The sequence below is a fragment of the Ambystoma mexicanum genome, chromosome 4q (assembly GCF_040938575.1).
Source record: "Ambystoma mexicanum isolate Mex_15411 chromosome 4q, UKY_AmexF1_1, whole genome shotgun sequence".
Classification (NCBI taxonomy): Eukaryota; Metazoa; Chordata; class Amphibia; order Caudata; family Ambystomatidae; genus Ambystoma; species Ambystoma mexicanum.
In genome coordinates this window covers 440256767-440277291 of record NC_090928.1, presented here as the reverse complement: position 1 = coordinate 440277291, position 20525 = coordinate 440256767, and the positions used below count along the sequence as shown (strand labels likewise).

Genomic DNA, 20525 nt, shown 5'->3' with positions numbered 1-20525 from the left:
TTTTTATCCAGCTAGCTAGGGTATTTGTGGGTGCTAAGGGAGAGGCGCAGCTACAGTTATTTTTTTACCTCTCCTAGTGGAAGTACCAGGCTTTGACTCAAATGCCTTCTCTGGGAACCGCCTAGGGGTGACGCGGTGCACACTGGATGTTTGGGTACAAGGTGGGCGGACTTTCCTGTGCTCCCACCACACCCTGAGTGCACTGAGCGGTGAATATGTCTATACGGAAATACACAAGGAACAGGGCACCCACCAACACCCCCAGTCCCTGTTTAGCCAAATAGACAGAAACACATCTGCGGGAAACGGTACATGGAATACTCAAGTTGTCACCAGACAAATGAATCGATCACGAATTCCTATATGTAACTAATTTTGACATTACACTAATATCCGAAGATCAATTTCACAAAGGCACGTTTATTGCCTCACGCTTGCTCTCGGTGACACAGCAGGTGTACTTTTGCATTGTGGGGTGTGTAATTGCAACCTTGTTGCAACCGTTGGCGAGTCCTTATTGTTAGCTTTTTTGAGAATGCAAATTAAATGAAGAAAGCGTAAAAGGACTGTAAAATTGATTCCTACTATTGAGGCTGCCCAACAAATGAATGAAAATATGAAAGGTAAATGGAATCCATAATTTGCGCCAATTTTCAAGGTATTTTGAATTGTTTTTGCTTTGTACAATTTATTGCTTTTATAAATTCCTTGTAGTCATGATTACCAATTTGAGCAATGTTTTAAGTCCCTTTTAATTCAAACAATGCTTTAAATTTTCCAATTCAACAGTACTTTTAATTCCTCAATATATTCGATTACTCTTCAGTTCAAACAATACTTTGTATTCCTCAACACGTGTTTCCCCACCTTATGTCAGGCGGTTCATCAGCAACTCCAAGATTGAAGCACAAAAGAAACATTGTTTTGGTTTGTAGTGAAGTGAACCAGTACCAGGGTCACATGCTACTAAACCAAACATTATGTATCTTACATTGACACAGTTCTGCGTGTATTTAGAAAAACAATATTCAGTTTTGATTTTGAGTGAGTTACTCACTATATGTGTAATAGGATTCCAGTCCTGGTTGTAAATTAGCACCAGGTTCAAATTTCAAATGGTTTCACAAAAAGAAAAGTGGCTCAGATGCTTCAATCTTTGCTTGTAATTCTAAGGGATGCCTGTGAAATTGAAAATTAGCTAATTTAACCTGGCTATAAATGTATAGCTAGATGGTTTTGGTAAAGAAAAGAGAGAAAATACCTTATTGTTTTAAAAATACCTTCAGGTTTACCTTATTTGCTTTAAAGCGGGTTTCCCCAGAGCCAAAATAAACTTGCAGCCATTTTGCTGCGAGGAAACAAAAATGGACGCTATTTGTAGCGGTGTAATGGCGCAACCACGTCACATGTTGGCGATTGTGTCATGACGGCAGCAGCACGTTGCAGCCATCGCGCATGGGGCTATTTGCTCGGTACTGATAGACCTATGGCAGTTTTTGCCCCTTTTTGTGGACTAACTGTAAATAATTGGTAATATTATAAATTGAGGTCCATTTGTTACCTTGATCACAGAATTGTGTACAATACCAAAGAAAGATACAATCCATTAATAGAGCTCATAAAAAAACGATGTATGAGACAGAAAACAAAATGTGTTTTTTCAGCCAATTTGTGTGGATATGGTAAATGGGGAAAAGGCTAGAAGAAAAAGGAAATAAAAAATGTTAAAAAAGAAAGTTCACAAAAAATATTTAATTTCTGAATTAGAATTTAGTCCCGAAAAGCAAGTGTTCATAGAATTAATCCAATAACATTCTCTACGTCTTAGATTTAATTCTTTGTTGCCTCATCTTGGTGGCAACTGGATGCTTTCCACTCCATAAAATGTAATGTTCTGGATATCATGCTCATTGTGTTCTGTGAGAAAATGGTAGGCTAAAGGATATTTAAGGTCCTTATTTTTGATTGATCTTATATTTTCAGATATTCTGACCTTCAAAGGCCGGATGGTGCTACCGATGTAGATTTTAGAACATGTACATTGTAGTGCATAGACGACAAGTTTTGTGTTGCAATTAATGTATTGCATTATTTGGCGAGTTCTTCCATTTGGGAGTTGAATATGTTGTTTCCCATTGTCTGAGAATGGGCACATGCTGCATTTACCACATTTGAGGTTGCCCCGAAGAGTAGGATGGTTCCACAATTGTTGTAGGCCAGACTCTTTAGTTTGTGGCTTGAAATGAGATGGGCTTATGAGATTCTTAATGGTTCTTGCTCGTCGAAAAGTAAGTAATGGTTGATCGTCTAGCGATGGTGTTAGATCTGGATCTAACTTTAGGATAGATCCATTTTTAGTTAATATTGGTCTTATTACATTCATTTGGGAACTTTAACATTGTTATAAAACTCAGTTTGTTTGTATTTGACAGTAAAGAAGATCTTGATTTTGTTACAAGAAAGTCAGCTCTAGTACATGAAAATGTTTTGTTGTAGGCTGACTGAAGGGATTTCCTATGGTAACCTCTTTCTTCATTTAAGTAGCATTACTTTTGCATGTTTTTCAAATTCAGAATTCTGTGTGCAATTTCGTTTGATCCTCAAAAGTTCACATAGGGGGATATTTCTTGTGACGTGATTTGGGTGGTTGCTGTCGGCATCTAATGTACTGTTGCCGGCTGTGGGTTTAACAAATAAGGTGGTTTGGCTGATATCATTGTCTTCATAAAGCTCCAGGTCAAGGAAACGCAGATTTGTTGAGCTGCTGTTCAACGTACATTTTAGATTGTAGTTGTTGATGTTGAGATAACAAATATTTCATAAGAGATTCTTGATCACCTTTCCATATCATAAGAATGTTGTCAATATATCAACCCCAACATATTATTTGGTTGGTGGTAGTGAAACACGGGTATTGCCAAGCAAAGTTCAGTTTGAAATGTCCCACATATAGATAAACAGTGGCAAATTTTGCATCCATCGCCGTGCCTCCTTGTTTCTGTCGATATAGTTGGTTTTTGAAAGTGAAGATGTTATTGTTCAGGGTGAAGTGCAGCATTTCTGTTAGCATTACATTTGGCGAATAATATGATACTGATCTTGATTTCAGAAAATGGTGTATATCATCAATGCCTTTGTCATGGAGAATACTCGTGTAGAGAGAAGTGACATCCAGGGTGACCAGTCTGTAATTTGATTCCAAAATTATATTTTCAAGTTGCTGAATGACATGGATATTAGATGCTAGGCCTGAAGCTAATGGTTGCAAATGTCATTTTACATTGTACCTTTGCCAATCTACGGCTAATAAAAGTATATTCTGAACAAGTCACTGGTACGCATGTTATTGACATCTGAGACATGAAGGGTGAGGGGACCAGCTGGGATAAAAATGGAAGGGTTCAACAGAGATACCTGTCTGCGCGTGTATCAGTCCACTGAGCTACAGATCCTAGTGCTTAATAAACATCATCATCATACAGCCATCAAAATGTGTGTGGCTCCATTCCATAATTGAGGTGGCACTACGAGTCAAATAAAATCTGAGGGCAGTCCTGAAAAACAAAACCTGTAGATCCAGATGTTTTAGAGGTACACCCTGCGGGTGCACTGGGAGGGTGTGCTGCCCAGAGTGCTCTCTGCCTTGCGCCGTTCCGTGGATGGCCCTAGGAGGCAGCAGTGATGGGGCACTGAGAATGAGTGGCACGGGTCGCCTCGAAACACAGCTGCTTTCACAGGTTCTTGGGACGGACTGGAATTACCCAGTAGTCCCACCTGGTTTTCATACTGGTTTCTTTGGACAATTGTGCATTAAAAGGTCAGAAGACCCGCAGTACATGTAGAGATTGTTTTTGCACCGAGGTTCTCTTTCTGCCATGGTCAATGGACCAAGAACAGCCCCGATCTGCATACTCAGAATCCATATGAGTGTTCAATGGCGTATCAGGGCGTGAAGAAATCGGGTGCGTTGACTTCTTTACATCTCTTCTCTCTGAGCATCGAACTGTAAGACTAGTTCTAACAGTTCGACAAGAACAGAGGAGTAAATCAATTGAAAGAGCGAGAAAAGAACAGACATCACCAGGCGTGCGCTAAGCTGTAAGAGAAGAGCAGGTCTTAGAATCGGTTTACAGAATTGATCAACAAGAACTCTTAGTGCGAGAGGAGACCTTGCTATACTAGGCCCTGGGACACAGACTATCTTCTGATGGTGTACGGTTATTGCCCAGGTTCGGTTCACTATATAGATAAGAATACAAAATACAACGGGAAAATGGTAAAACACCAAATGGAAGTTAACCATGAAGGTAATATGGCGATAGCAATAAGTGATGATGAGGGCTCAGACGAGAATCCAAATATCCAGTAAACAAACGAAAGTGAAGAGGGAAGGTAAGTTAGAATGTTAGTAAGGACCTACAAGCCCAGGCGGCACAAGGACGCACCAACGACGGGGTGGTGCACAGTGGGGAATCAGCAAGGCACCCATAGATATGTGCACTTAATGAGTTCCAATGAAAAAACAGAAGGATTCACGTTTGAGTAGCAGAGAGTACCAAAGCAGTAACAATAAGGGCAATCCAAAGGCAATCCAGAAGAAGGAAATTTAGGTTGTTGGACTATGGTAGGCAGACAAGCAAGAGGACAAACTGAAAGCAATCCGAGGGAGGCAGTCCGGGACGGTAAATACAGGATTGTAGAACAGGAACAAAAGATTGTTTTCAAATGGCACTAACTTCAATCGGAAGCGCCTTTGCCTGCGGTTGGTTGCACTTTATGGGACCGGAGTGGACGGGCCGTATGCGACAACGAGGCATGGTCGGTCATGTGACCATTTTGAACCGCGGTCCGTGATTTGATGGAAAGCACCGCTGCAGGGTGACGTCCATGTGTTTTGTGACCGGGCAATCGCCAAGGCACCCTCCAATGCTGCAAGAAAGGGGAGGCCCCCAAATAGAAATCACAGGCCAAGCGTCCCTGTCGGGGGAAAACCGAGACAAGGGATCGTTCGTGCCGAGGTGGGACTGCGACATCTGCCGATGACACCATGCACCCTGCTGGCCTTCTAATCTGCACACCGACACTGTCCGCAGACTTTATTCAACCAAGGAAATGTAGAGCAATGGAACTGCAACACAGAGCAGCACAACCCATTGTTATCCGGCTCCCGCAGAGAAAGAACAGCCTCAGGGGTACTTTACCTGTTTTTTTGGGATGTTATTGGAAATCGGAAACCCTAAATATAATTAAGTGATGACAATCGTAAATAGAATACAACAGAGACAAACAGAAACAAGAGAATACAAAGAAGAAAGAAACATTAATTGATGGTCCAAAAATACATTAAGGATGAAGGGCAAGCAACATAATGAATTGCAAGACAAGAGCAGGCCACCCAAAAATGAAAAGTAACCATGGAGAGTCTTAAAAGTAACTAAAATGGTAAAAGTCCAACATAGCCAGTGGACAACAGTCACAAACCCAAGAAATGGTTCTAGATGGCAGTAGGGCTTAGTTAATAAATTTAAGGAAAGAACATGGGGGCTTTAAAATTCAAACTCACAGCAAATAGACGTGGATTTCCTCAGCATGAAGATCCCCCTCTAGATGGCTGATCCCGAGGAGCAGGTTTCAAACACAGCTCCTCAGAAGAGGAAGAAGCACTGCCAGCTTTGCTACTCCACATCCGCAGCACCTGTGGCCCTGTGAATGGACGGCTAATAGCACCAGGCACCATGCCAACTCCACATCCATGATACTGAAAGTGCAAAGCACAGGCCACAGTGTGACCGCTGTTAGGGGACTGGAGATCACCTGCCAAAAGCCACTATTTCCATCAACAGTCACCCACTCCCAGTGGGCCAGCGGCAGCATTGCAGGGGCCAGACAGTAGGCTGCAGCAACCTTCAGAGGTGTGTGATTTCATTCACAGCCGGCGCCGTCTCTGCAGCTAGGACGAGGCACTGTTGGGTTGCCGTAAACACAGCGGGTGCATCAGGCTTCCCACCTCGACTGCTTGTTCCTTCACCACCCCTTAGCTCCTGCACCGTGGTGGCCCCTGTAAGGAAGGCATGCTATCAAGAATAGACAGACACAAGTGATCACAGTTCAAGGGTCTGTATAGGTTGGGTGGAAAAACGCCTAATCTAAAACCTAAATCGAAGTTAGGAGCAAGCTACGATAATCAAATCAAAATAAGGCAGTCCAAGTGGCGTCTTGTCAAAATAAAAGGGCCTATACTAAGATAAACCTATTGCCAATCCTTATGCTAAATACAAAAAGAGTGAGGGATAAGGTTTCACAATAAAGAAAGAAATGTTCATAAGTGATTCATCAGGATGTGGTAGCCGGGGGTCTCCCTTCCCCACGTTTTGAGCTCGGGACAATGCGGGACTCCTAAGCACAGCACACACTTGAGCTTTCCTAGCACGAGACGACAGTTCCGTTCTCAGCTATCAGGGCCTTAAGTGGTTAAGTCTGTTGCCTCCGATGACCTGATGTGTTCAAAATAACAACTAAAAGTTCCATTTTCACTCCTGGATCCCCGCTCTTCGAGCTTAGATCCTTCTTGATCATCAGCCTCCCTCCATCGGGTTAACTATGGCTTTCCTTGCGTTCACAAGTCTTAATGTCTTTTTAAACAGTTCACTGTGGACATCCCTATGTCGGGTTCACCTTTGTCAACACACTGTCCATTGGGACTTTAGGCTTCGCCCCTTTCCATCGGCATCCCTCCGTCGGGTTCACTCTTGCCAATCACACAATTTCTTCTACTTTCTTACGATGCAGGATTCACTACCCTTAACTTTACAATCTTCTGCCGGTCAAAGTCTTTCGATTGTACGGAGGATTTTACTAGAACCCTGTATGACCACTTTGACCATTTTCTCTCCGCCGTTCCCAAGGCCTTCTGGTAACGGTAGTTTCAACCATTGGGTAATCGCCCTCAAGTGAACACCCACGTGGTGTCTGACGCCTTTGTAGCTGGTTTTCTCTTCTCGTATCAAAACAACAGTTCTTTGTACTTTTCTTCAATTAGCTGTTTGCTACTGTTGTCCAACACAGTTTGGTTTCTTGTTGGCTCTCCCCTCGACTCACCGGCTGCGAGGAACCGCTTGGCTTCTCCTGTCTCGAGAGTCAAGGCCGGTACCACGTTGGCAAGCGTCCGGCCTCGGCTTGGTTATCAGCAGAGGAGGGCCCTGTGTACCGTTGACATCTGCTGCAACACACGTCGGCTATTGCTCGCAGTCTTACAATTCCTTCTGTGGAGGTTTCACGGGCCTGGCTCGGAAAGAGCAAGGTCGCTTCTCTTCTTGTCACCCTCTCGGTTTGTGCTGTCTTTCTTGTCCTGTTGAACTGCTGTGCTGAGTTATTTCTCTTGTCGTGCAGTCTGCCTTGCTCATACTGTACTCTCGTGCTCCACCTCTTATCCCTGTGGGTAAATGTTGTCCGGTGTGAGTGATTTTGGTCAATTGCTTGACTTTGCCTAACCTTTGTAATGGGACATGTCAGGTAAATGGCTCTGGTTTTGGTCCATTGTCTTTTGTGGTGTGCAAAAGTGTTTGTGTGGAAAAAGGGGGTAGGGCAGTGTTTCTGAATGTTCTATGTGGTAGGATGGGGAAAAGGTGTCGGAAGATGGGGGATACCGCGTCTCACCCGTCGGTTTCCCACTTCCACTCCCAGAGGACCCACCATCCAGGTGATCCTCCCTCACTGGTCCACCCTCAGGAACTCAATCCAACAGTGATGGCTGTGTCCTGACCACCTGGATGACAGATCCCCGGAGACTAGTTATGGAGACACCTTCAGGTTTCTCACACCACACACACAAACCTGTATTTCTCTAACGCAGCGGCTTCGCTGCTTGGGTGTGCTAAAATTGATTACCAAAATTCTCCCTGGGGAGATAATTTTCAGAGGCCACCTTATTATGGTGAACAGGGAAGACACAGATTAGCCAAACCCAATAAAATTAAGGTAGCAGATGGACAAGGCTTAATAATAATAATAATAATGTGTCAGGAAGGGTGTGAGAGTGGTCTAGGGCTATAATGAGTCCACACAGCGCAACACTGGTAATTCCAGTTAGATAGGCAAGAATAAAAATACAATTATTCATTAGGCCTTTAGATTACAAACAAGTAAAACGTTAGTAAATTTTGTCTCAACTAATATTACTGGTATATACATTCACCCTTAGGTGAAATAGAAGAGAGTTTGATTCAATGACCAGTGAAACACAGGTAAATATTCAGAAACATAGAAATGAAAATAACTCTTTAGAATAATTGCAGAAAAGCTCACTAGCTCTTATAAACTCCAACCCTAAGATCGTTTGGGACCTTGTGCCCTTAAGTCATTGATTCCAAAGTACATACTTTTCAGATGGGTTTAGAGATTTGCAGTGCCAATGGTTATGTTTTTTAAAAAGTGCATTTAAGGTTAAAGACAGACAACACAGGGCAGTACGATAAGCACGTACATGAAGTCCAATACATTGGCGCGCAACAATTATTAACACAGGCTGGGCAAACAATAAATTTAAAGCTGTACAAAGCTATGGCCCACGGGCGTGCAGCGTTTTATAAAAATTGAAATAAATAAAATAGTATACATTATTGAAACTAGGAGAAAGGAGAAAAAAAAGAAAAACCATAAGGAGTCAAAATGGGTACAGATCCAGTTTGCCGACTCATGTTTCTTCCATCCTGGGGCTACCTGGAGTTGCTAGAAAGACACGCAAATGTGTCGAATTGTCCTTGGGCGGGGACATCAGAGACACTGAGGCTATATACATTTCTTCCCTGTCGGAGGTTTAGATATGATCACACAACCACTCAGCATGTGTTGGACCACATTCTGATTTACAATTACAAAGTACACATTTTTAGCTACGATGCATGCTTCTTTGAAAAGGCGTCCAACCACCACCAACACTTGTCTATGTCCTCCAAGAGGTACTTGACTGGATCTAATGTAGGGGAGAATGTCTAATATCTTGTGAAGGGTTGCGGCCACCATTGATCAGAAACAGTCTATATCAGTGTAATTCCAGAACATATGTATGATGTCAGCTGGGGCATGGCTGCATTTCGTGCAGACATCAGAGACACCATGTGTACATTTAGAACATTTTGCTGATGTGAAAAGCAACCAATTCAGCAGTTTAAACTGGATGAATCTATATCGGGCACTTGGTGACACCTCTTGTGAGCGCACAGCATTTCTGCCATTGGACATCTGAGAATTGGACCCCCAAGACTTGTTCCCACTTCAGTCGTATATTAATCCTTGTAGAATGAGCATCCAACACTACTTTATATAATCTCCACAGGAGGCGCCTAGGCTCCCCACCTGTGACAATGGCATCTTTGAGTGGGTGGGATTCTGGCTCGTGGGGGAACTTTGGCCACCACCTTTTTGTTGCAGCCCTTATTCTATACTATTTCAGAACAGTTATAGGACCGCTACCAAGTTTTGCCATGATGTCATTGAGACACACAAAGAACCCACCTGGAAAGAGGTCACCGAGAGTCAAGCAAGCATTGTCTCCCCAGGATTTTTGTAAGTCAAGATCAAAAGCGGGAGCCAAGTCTGGATAATTTGAACTTTTTGATAAGGCACTGTGAGACCCAGACTCTATAACGTTGCCCAGCCGTTAACTCTTGTACGTATCGGATGAAAAGTACAGGAGTCAATGTGTCTCTCCAAGAGGTTAACTGCATTAGGTTAGAGGGCTGTTAGGCAAGACTATATGCAGTACCCTTTGGGTGCACTACAACAACCCTGACCTCCTAGCAATAGGAACCCAACCTTTGTTATAAGTCTGTACTACACAGGTTGGTAGCGTGATTGAGCAGCCATGCTCATCTCAAGAGGGGTCAATGTGAGCTGTAGGGGAGTTACACAGAGATTCACAGTGACAAGTAATCAAATAAGCTCTTACACACAAGGTTTCTTGAATAAACAATTATTAATTTATTGATCAGTCAGTTAGAGTAAGCCTTCTTCAGAAGGGGCAATATAATAGTAACACTCTAATATATTACTTCACAAAATACACGCTCTTAATATTTCTAAATCAGTAAGTACCCTTTTGGGATGTCCCACCTACACAACCTACACCCTCGGGTGACTTCAATCGCTAGGGTGCTGGGGACATTAATATATCACTGTTGCATTTAGATTATTCTTAGGATGTCAAAGGAAAAGGTCATTAGAACATACAAGAGACCACAAACATTCCCAAGCAAGCAAATACTTTTGGATCCTCCAATAAGAGTCGTTCAGTGCAACAGGCTAAGCCAAAGTCAATGGGCAAAAGTCTATATGGGCCGAAGCACTTCTTTGCAGGTAAGTAAGAAAAGTCTTTGCACAATGTTCTAGAAGTCTAAGAAGAAAAAGAAGAATCAATGAAGGGTCACAAGCTGTTGGACTTGTGAGTAGTAGAAGATGCAAGTAACTCTACAACAAGAGGTAAGTTGTCTCAGACTTTTATAGTACCTTTGTATTGAAGAAAAAGTGCAGCAGATGACTTCTGTTCCTGAGCAGCTCTGCAGATCTCACTGTTCCTGGGCCTCAGTCGTGGGGACAAGAGGGAGGACTTCTGGGGATTCCAGCACTGCAATGGGACGGTCACTGCTCGCAACCGGCAAACTTCAAACAAGTGGCTGTTCGGTGTTTCAGCTCCTCGCGTCTGCTGCAAATAGCAACACTGCGGTTCCTGGCTGTCGAGATGGCCTTTCCTTGCTTCTGGGGTCCCGCACTCTGTTGAGAGGGCTCAGGCTCAGTCAGTCCTGCTTCATGGGAGTCCGAAGGATCTTCCTGGAGCTCTTGGCCAGCTTAAAAGCAACGCACACAAACTGGTGTTCCTCTCCCTGGCTATTCGGTTTCCAGCAGCAACTCTGTGGAAAATTCAAGCAGCTCCGAGAGGATGTCCAGGTGGTTTACATTGGAGTTGATTGGTCCCACCAACACAAAGCGAGAAGCCGTCCTTGCAGGAGCTTCTCTGTCGATACCAATTTGGAGTTTCGGCACAGCATGCAGGGCTTAACCGGGCAAACCAACGGTCCAGGAGATGCAGCAGGCGTCCTCTCAAAGTTCTTCTTCGGTTCCTTTGTCCAGTGGTCGACTCTGCCTTCCAAGCCAAAAAGCCTTGCCTTTTATGCAGCTTGCTCCCATTCATTCCAGCGTAGCTGTAAGGGAAGCAAAAGTTATAAGAGGGAAGGAAGATAGGACAAGCTTTTGGTGAGCAGAAAAGGGTTCACCCTAGTTCCTCGAAGTCTGACACAGTACCTTATTCATATGAAGAAGAGCTGGTGCCACTGCATTTGTTCCTGGTAGTTCCTGCAGACTCACGGTTCCTGAAGCTTCAGTCGTGGGGACAAGAAGGAGGGTGTCTGGAGCATCTGCACTACCCAGGGATGAAGCCAGCAGCAGAAAAGCAACAGTGAATAAAAGGTGTGCTCCTTTAAAACAGGAGAGGCTCTTCAGATGGCTATCCGGACCACTACATCTGTGTGCAGCGATTTCGACCAAGAAGAGGATCATCTGCCTGTGGAAGGTGAGCTGGTTGATCCCAACAGGCTCAAGGGAAGAAGACTTCGGACTGGATCTTCTCTTGTCGTTGAAGTGTAGATAGCTCAGGACTAAAGCATGGCTTCACCGGGACTCGGGAGTAGCAGCAGCCGTCTTCTTCTCTGCTTCTCTTCGGTTCTTTGCAGTTCCAGTGGCGACTCTGACTTCCAGCTCAAGAGTCCTGCCTTTCATGCCAAAATCCCCCATTCACACAGCCTGGCTGTCAATCACTCAGCAGGGGGGTTGTCCGGCCCGGACAACCACCTCAGCCAATCAATACAAAGTGTGACTTGGGTCTCCAAGGAGACCCTGTGCAGGGGGTGACTAAACCCCTCCCTCACATTCAGCCTTCCTAGACACCCAGACGCCAAAGGAGGGCTTCTGGACAGAAGCCCGCCTAAGGTCGGCGAACAAAGGAGGCAAACCTGGTTTGCCGTGCAAAGTAAAACACAAGGAGGACTTTAACAAAAAGAAATGGCGATAAAACCCAACCGGAGGGGATTGAGGGGAGGGGTGGTACGGTCGAGGAGGATGGACTCGTCTCCTCTTAGCTGGCGGATCCCCCGACGGTCGAGGCGCCGGATCGCCCGTCGCCGTGGGCAGCCTTGTCCTCATCTCCGTGCACAGGATGTGCAGTGCTTGCAGGAAGTTTTCCTACCGGTCTGTCGGCGGTGGAAGCGGTTGCGGCGGGAGTGGTCTGGTGTCTGGCTCCCACTGCCGTTCTTCGTCGGTTCCCTCGTCGCTCTCCTCATCTGCCTTGTCGGGGTCCTTCCAGACCCCTTCTCAGGCACTGTCAGACCAGAAAGCTCTTTCTCAGAAGAGATTGCCGAGTCCAGCTGGACCGCTGCACCCCTCCCTTATTCTCGGCCAGGGGTGACGATCTCGGGGAGATGATCGGCATCTTCACGGGAGTCTTTTCAATAGGCACAAATGAAGATTCCCTCCAGGCGGGCAGGGAAGAACAAGTTACTTCTTACCTTGTAACGTTCTTTCGATGGGATGTTCCTCCGACGTATTCCTCATCTTTGATAATTTGTCTCCAGCTTGCCAGCCTCAGTAATTTTTTCTCTGTAGAGGGCGCTGCGCATCGACGTCTGCCGAATCGATGTCCCTCGACAGCCACCGTATCAGTGATGACGTCACCATGCCCATAAAGATAAGTCATGCCTGAATTGGTTATTGACCTTGAAGGAGCGTAAGCTGCAACCACAAGGGAAGTATTACGGCGGGGATGGATGGGAGGGAGGGGCGATAAGGAATACGTCGGAGGAACATCCCATCGAAAGAATGTTACAAGGTAACCTCTGGTGGCAAGGCTTTTCCCAGGGAAGTGTCCAGGACCACTCCAATGAACTGGAGTCTCTGTGATGGTATCATCTGTGACTTTAAATTGAGGGAGAAGCCCAGTTTGTGAAGGAAGTGGCAGACATAATCTAGCTGGATCTGAGCTTGTTCCAAAGATACAGCTCTGATCAGCCAATCGTCCAGTTAGGGGTAGACGTGGATCCCTTCCCTCCTTAGACTCGCAGCCACTACCGACATTAGCTTGGTGAAGACCCTCGGGGCGGAGGTCAGCCCAAATGGCAGAACTCGAAATTGATAATGAGAGTCGCCAATTGCAAACCTCAGGTATTTCCTGTGTTTGAGATGGATTGGCACATGGAAATAAGCATCCTGAAGGTCCGGAGATACCAGCCAGTCCTGGAGCTGGAGGGCCTGAAGGATCTGAGAGAGAGTTACCATCTTGAACTTGTCCTTCCTGAGGAACTTGTTCAATTCTCCTAAATCCAGGATGGGTCTCAGTCCTCCGTCCTTCTTTGGTATGAGAAAGTAGGGGGAGTACCAGCCCTTGTTCCTGTCCGCTAAAGGTACCAGTTCTATGGCACCTTTCTCTAGCAGGTCTATAATTTCCTGCAAGATGAGCAGATCTGGAACTTTTAGAGAGCTGTGCCCCGGTGGATGACTCTGAGGGATGTGCCACCCTACTGTGTGATTGACAGCCTAGGCTGTGCATGAATGGGAGAAGCCTGCTTAAAAGGCGAGGGTTTTGGGACTAGAGGCAGAGTCGACCACTGGAAGAAACACCTGATGAAGAAAGCGTTAACGAAGCTTGCTGCATCCTCCTGGACCTTAATTGCCTGGTGAAGCCCTGCTGCTGTGCTGAAATTCCTTTTTCATTTCGACAGAGAAGCTACGGAAGGGACGACTTCTCCCCTTGGGTTAGTGGGACCAACTAACCCTGAGACGAACTTCACTGGATCAACATCCACGACTGGCTGTACTTCTTCGTTGCTGTAAGAACTGAATGCCAGGGGTTGAGTAATCCATAGTCGATTGAAATGTCTGAAGCAATAACAACTCCGGCTAGAAGCTCCAGGAGTCTAAGGACCCTCCAGAAGCAGGACGGCAGGATCCCGAGTCCCCTCACCAGAGTGCAGGAACTAAACAGTGAAGGAAGCCCAACGGGTAACAGAGATCCGCAACAGTGCGTTTTGCTAAGCACTGAAACCGCGAAGTGCCGCTGAACCGGAAAGAGCCTGTAGCTGCAGACGACCTCCCAAGTACCACCATAGGAGCCCTCCAGGTGTCCTCCCTCTTGTCCCCACGACTGAGGGTCAGGCACCAGGGTCTGCACCGCTGTAACAAGACAAAATCCAGCGGGACCACTCTTCTTCAAACCAGAGGTACTGTTTAGGCTTGGGGTACTTACCTCATTGTCTTTTTAGCTGTGCTTTTCTCAGTAGGGAATTGCATTAGCTTACTTTTAGAGGTGAGTCCAACTCTTTTTCTCACAGGCTTAACAGCCTGTGACCCTAAAAGTGATTTTCTACAAACTCTTTAACTTTGTGCAAGACTGCTTCTAATTCTAAGAAGTGTCTCTGCTCCATAGACTGTTCTAATTGACTTTGGCTGTCCTGGCTCCCTGAAGACTCTTCTAGTCCATTGACTTTCGATATTGTTGGTCCCTCATAGGTGGTAACCTGTTGTAGACTTTTACTGCTGGGCAAGGCTTGTCTAGATTTCATTGGAAGATTTAGTTGTCCTCACATTTACTGAGAATCTGTTTAACCTTTTCCTTCCCTAAACGTTGCCCGAGACCCTAAGAGAAGCAATCATCATACCGCTCCCGAAACCCAACAAGCCTGGCAATGATTGGGGATCATACAGACCGCTTTCAATGCTGAATCAGGATAGTAAAATTCTCACTGCGGTCCTAGCAAATAGGGCAAAGAAGGTTATTAATAAACTAATACACCCTAACCAGACCGGGTATGTCCCAAATAGGAATATATCCAACAACCTAAGACGACTCCACCGAGTCATTGAACGTGCGAATGAGGACGCAGGCGAAATGTCAATCATATCATTAGACGCAATAAAGGCCTTTGACTCGGTTAAGTGGCCGTGGCTGCTTGCAGCCCTGACTAATTATGGGATAGGGCCTGGGTATCTTAAATGGGTCCAACTACTATATAGTGCACGGCTGGCCTGGGTCAAAACGGGCAGAATAATATCGGAGAAGTGGCAACTCTGCAGGGGCACTAGACAGGGATGCCCATGGTCCCCTATTTTGTACATTTTAGCCCTAGAATCCCAGGCGATATACCTAAGGCAGCAGTATGATGTAATAGGAATTACCATAAAAGGAGAACCACACTTAATCTCCTTGTATGCAGATGGTATGCTGTTGAACTTGCGTTATCCAGAAGAGAACCTCCAATATGTTTTGGAGGCGATGGAGCAATTTGCGGGGTTGTCAGGCATAGCAGGGAATCCGCAAAAATCCTGCATATTTCTGCTGGATAGATACAAAAGGATCCCGCGGACACAACTGCCTGTTTTACAGATACCATGGGAGGTTAACTCGTTCAGATATCTTGGGGTAGATATATATAACATACGGTGGAAGCGGAATATGAGCATAATACTGAGAAAGCGATCAAGAGTATTGAAAATAGCATGAAGTTCTGGGTAAAACTCCCCTTGGCGATCATGGTGAGAGGGGCAATGTTGAAAATGGTGGTCCTGCCGAGACTACTGCATTATTTCGGTAATATACCATACCTGATACCAAGGTGATTCTTTGCCAGATTACATAGCATATGTAGGGAATTCCTGTGGCATGGGACGAGGAACAGAGTTGCCCTTTGAAAACTACAAAATCTGCACGAAAAAGGGGGAATAAAACTGCCAAACTACGAAATTTTCTATTTAGCAAGCCAACTACAATACGTGGCGAAATGGCTGTCAGAAGACCCAACCTCAGAATCTAGGCCGTTTAGACTGGAATGCGCTCCATTTTTCCTAAAATAAATGATGTGGTTGCCCAAAGCAGAGATGAAAGAGCTCCCGAAGATGATGATGATATTGGGATGGGAAATATGGCATAGGACCGGTCAGGTAATGGAGAACCCATCCCTGTGTTCCCCACAGGTGCCACTAGTCCCACTGGCCGGGAAGCAAAGTCAACTACTGATGATAATTAGGAAGCATTGGGAACCAGTAGGGATAGCAACCATGGGAGATATATGGCAGGAAGGGAGGTTGAAAGAATTTGGGATGCTGGTGGAGGAAACAGGGTTTCATGTGTGTTTATTACGTACCTTAGGGTGGTGAGGCGATTAAAAGACGTGGTCCGAAATAATACTAGAAGACCAACCGGACATCACCATAGATATAATATATGCCAAAGCAGAAGGAGGACATGCGATATCTAGGATGTATGAGCTGGTGATGTCCAAAGTGGGAAAGGAAGTGGTACAACTGAGGCAGGACTGGGAGGAAGATGTGGGTCCCCTTATGACGGATGGGATGTGGGAGCGGCCCAAGGGTACCATAAGAAAGTGTCACGAAATGCAAGGCTGCAACAAATACAGCTATATATAACCCATAGGGCGTATATGACACCCCAGAGGATAGCTAAATTAAAAAATGGCTGCCATATCAGGCTAATGACCTTTTACCTGCTGCATCATGGAACCTTGCTTCCTAGAGACTGCTATTTAAACACGCAGCAACAGACGCCCTGCGTCCTGCAATCCGTAAAGCTCTGATTTGCGATTCCAGTCAGGAAATCCAGGAAGGAAATACACCCGACTTCGCATCCTAGGTAATTAGTCAGGTATTTAGTTATTTTGAATCCATCATGAGCAAGACACCGACAGAACCTTTTGTTATTCTTCATCGCCAATGCACGGCTTTCAGTCTTCGTTTTCTTTGCGGAACCTGCCCCCCCACTGTTTATTCATGCCAATAGTGACTCAGACGCCATAAGAACTTTAGCTTCATACAAGTCACACAGGGCACAACCGCAGCAGTAAGAACAGCTGCTGCCTTACCATTACGCTTGTCACGATTAAACAATACGGACAAGCACAAAGGGAGCAATCACAAGAAGGCTGACTGCTAGTATTAACTTTACGAGTTCCAAGGATTGTGAAAACAACAATACTTCGAAGGACTCTTCATAAGCGGATTGACAATACACAACAGGTATCTTTCTACACATGGGGTCGATACGCTACAGGAGGAAAGACTGGCCTGATTACTAAAAAGTTTTTCCTCTCTCACCCTTCTTGCACAGATCACAGTTCTTCAGAGAAGATCAAGTTCCTTCTATAAAGTGCACAGCTGATCTGCCTCCATCACACAGGGACGGAAAGTCTAGCATATCAGCCTTCCAAATCATTCTTACACACAGGCAAGGTCCAGTACGACAGGGATCTTGGAAGGCAGTTTACCAACGCCCTATTTCTATTTTATTCTGGCTTGTGTGTGCCCACTCCGTGGTTCCCGATGGCAGGTGAGAAGTGAATCTGACAGGCTGAAAGCTTAATATACCACCATGATTTCAGTATTACTACAATAGCTCAGTATTTCAGTTATTTGAAAGGTTTTGACAAGATACCTTCAACATCTTCAAGTAGGCAAGGCACTCTTCCTTTTAAGGACTTTCTTAAAAGGGCGAAGCCTCTTTGCCACTTCTATCGTCTTGCCAAAATAATAACCTGCTTCTGACCAGCAGACTTACTCCTCTATGTTTTCAACAGTCTTTTACTTCACAGGTTATATCTACTTCAAAAGGTTTCTTGACAGGTAGTTCCCCTTTCCCAGCTTACTCACACCTTTCTGCTAGTTCTCAAAGCAAGAAATTACCGAGAAGCCTTGGTGCCACTCTCTCTTCTTCAGGTAATACTTGCACACGTGCCTTTTAAGCCACTTGGTTGTTAAAAGCTTCACAATGCAGCAGGGTGCATCTTTAACATTTATAACGGCAGGTTTCACTAGCAACATGGTTTGCCTCTCTGCTTGGGTAATGCTTGTTCTTCTCTTCAATAGTTTAAACTCTTCACTTCGTATAAATGAAAAGAATGTCTCTTCTAGATACAGTATCAGATTCAGAATTTCAGATGAAAACACAATTGGGCACACACAACCTCTCTTAAGCAGAGCTCAGCGTTTAAAGATAAAGAGAAAATTGTATTCCAACGTAATAGCAGACGATACCGTTTCTGCCTACTTTGGGGAATTACAATTAGGCACACGCAACCTCCTTTTGATTTAGTTCTCAGCATTTATAATGTGTAACCCGTATATTATGAAGGTTAGGTATACGGTAATGGTGTAGAAAATGTTTCCCTCTTAATTAGGGACACTCGACCACTCTGTTATACAGTAACAGTCTTTAAACATTTCAACAATGGTGTTCAATGGCATTAGCTTCTCATGCTGTGTTAGATCTTTCACGGGATACAGTAGCACTACAATTCCATTGTTCATCAGACATTGGCATTCAGCTTTCACTCGCATAGAATAATATGTCGGTCATTTAGGAGTTGGCTACAGTTACCGGCAAGACTTGCACAGTGTACTAGAACGCCGTACTTCACTCACTGGCTTCATAGATACTGTTTTTGCCAGTTGCACTGCTTCCCCGACATCCTCTACTGCTTCTGCTGCAGCAGGCCTGCTGGGGATCCACACCCTTCTCCAAAACTGGTGTCTCCAGTCTGGCCACTAAACCTGGGAGCTCCTTTTCCTCCCAAGCCCCTCGGCTTGCCACTTGCTTCTAGCCTTGGTCTCTTGCAGTTCCACGGCTCTGCAAACACAGCCATTAGGCTCACATGTGCAAAACTCCTGCATGTCTTCCTCTGCACAGCCTCTGCAATTCCGATTTTGGGAGAATAGGACTCTCTCAGAACTTGCAGGTGAAATCTGCTGTTTCCACGTTCCAGCGTGCCTACTGTTCTTCACTTTCTTGTGATTTGCCAGCCTTGTGCTTCTTCGCTGCTACTACTACTACTACTACTACAGCAAGACTTCCAGCTCTCCTTCCGGCTCATTCTACTCCTCCTTTCCTGTGGGGGCCTTTTATGCCTTAAAGGTTCAACAATTGTCTTCAGATGTGGGCTATTAGACTTTATTGCCCGACTACCCCAATGGCTACTAGGCTTAATTGACCAACTGTTACATCTGCATGCATCTTCAGCCCTTTTCCTCATCTCAGTACCTATAGGATTCTGGGACTTGTAGTCTCTCAACAAAGTTAGGTTTTTCGACATTTGAATTATGTGTAAGGGTAGATTTAATTCCCTTAAGGCTTTTAACAAAGGGGCTACGAGAATTAACTCTAACAGAGAAAGATGGTTTAGTGAAGACAGCATTTTCATAATCCGCCACATTGTAACCTTGAGATTGAGGAAGGCATTTAGTTTGGGATACCAAAAAGGATCGTTCTTTTGGTATAGTTTGCTCTGATTTCATAACCTTAAGGTTCACAACCTTAGATCTAATAGGAGGTTGCGAGACATTAAAATGACAATAAGCCATAACCTCTTTAGGTACAGTGGTAAGAATCTTTTTGCAGAGGTAAAATACTGTGTCTCATCCCACGGAATATCCTCACCACCCTAGGCCCGGTCTCCTCCCAGGTGATCCTCCTGCAGTACACCACCACCAGGGTTGGGATCAAAAAGCGTCTGCTTTCCCCTGGCCACCTGGGAGGAGACTTTAGGCAGGGTTTCAGTAAAGGATCCGTAGGATTCTACACAACAGTTTCTAGTAGAACACTCAAATGAGGAAAGACTTCTGCAGGACAGATGGCCACAGGACACCTCTAGGACGCAAAGACAAGTTTCAACTGAGGTCACCACGGTCAGGTGACAACAGGCGACCTTCCAGCCACAAAAGGTCCAGCACAGCTTTCCTTCATGTGAGACAGCTGAAAATGTAGAGTAGGCCACTAATGGCACAAGATGATGATCAAGTTCCAAGGCTCTGCTCAGAATAGCGACGGCTGCAGCGAGGTAGCCCAGGAGAGAGCTGGTCAATCCAGGGACGCTTCCGAAGGGTCAGTAGGTACAGATCATCAAGCCGAGAGCAAGACTGGTTGTTCCTAGTGGTCCAGGAGTGTTAAAGCACCAACAAAGGACGTCTTGCGATCAGGACAGAGGAGCAGCGCTTCACTGGGACACCACTGGTGTAAATCCATGTCAGTTGCAGCAGACACCGTCATGTTGTTAGTGGGCTGCACTTCTTCTTGGCACCAATGATGACCTGATTAACAGTTGCAGGAGCCTTCATTTTATCCAAGATCCAAGCTGGGTACAACCCCACCAATGGTACAGCTCTGCAATAAACAAACCGGTAGTGGATATTCAATCATGGATAGCCACTGGCAACATCTGGCCATCAACAGACATTCGGGCACCAGAGATGTGGATTGGGGATAGACAGTCCCAGCACCTTCCTCTGGCCACACACATTAACTGCCCTATAGCCCAGGAAAGCCAAGGTTTTACCTATGAAAGGGATTGCCATAAAAGGAATTTCCTGACAGGATAAGGCAGGAAGAAGGGCAACGAACAAGATGGCCAAAGAACTAGTGAAAAACATTGTGGCGTGGCCATTCTAGGCTGCTAGCCACTTTTAATAGGCATTCACAGTAA

At 45.3% G+C, this 20525-nt stretch overlaps 1 protein-coding gene across 1 annotated transcript in view; it reads right to left on the bottom strand.

Annotated features, from left to right (window-relative positions):
* The window catches only part of USP34 (ubiquitin specific peptidase 34), a 3618222-nt gene that overhangs the window by 2574603 nt on the left and 1023094 nt on the right, over window positions 1–20525 (bottom strand). The gene's annotated exons all lie outside the window — the stretch shown is intronic.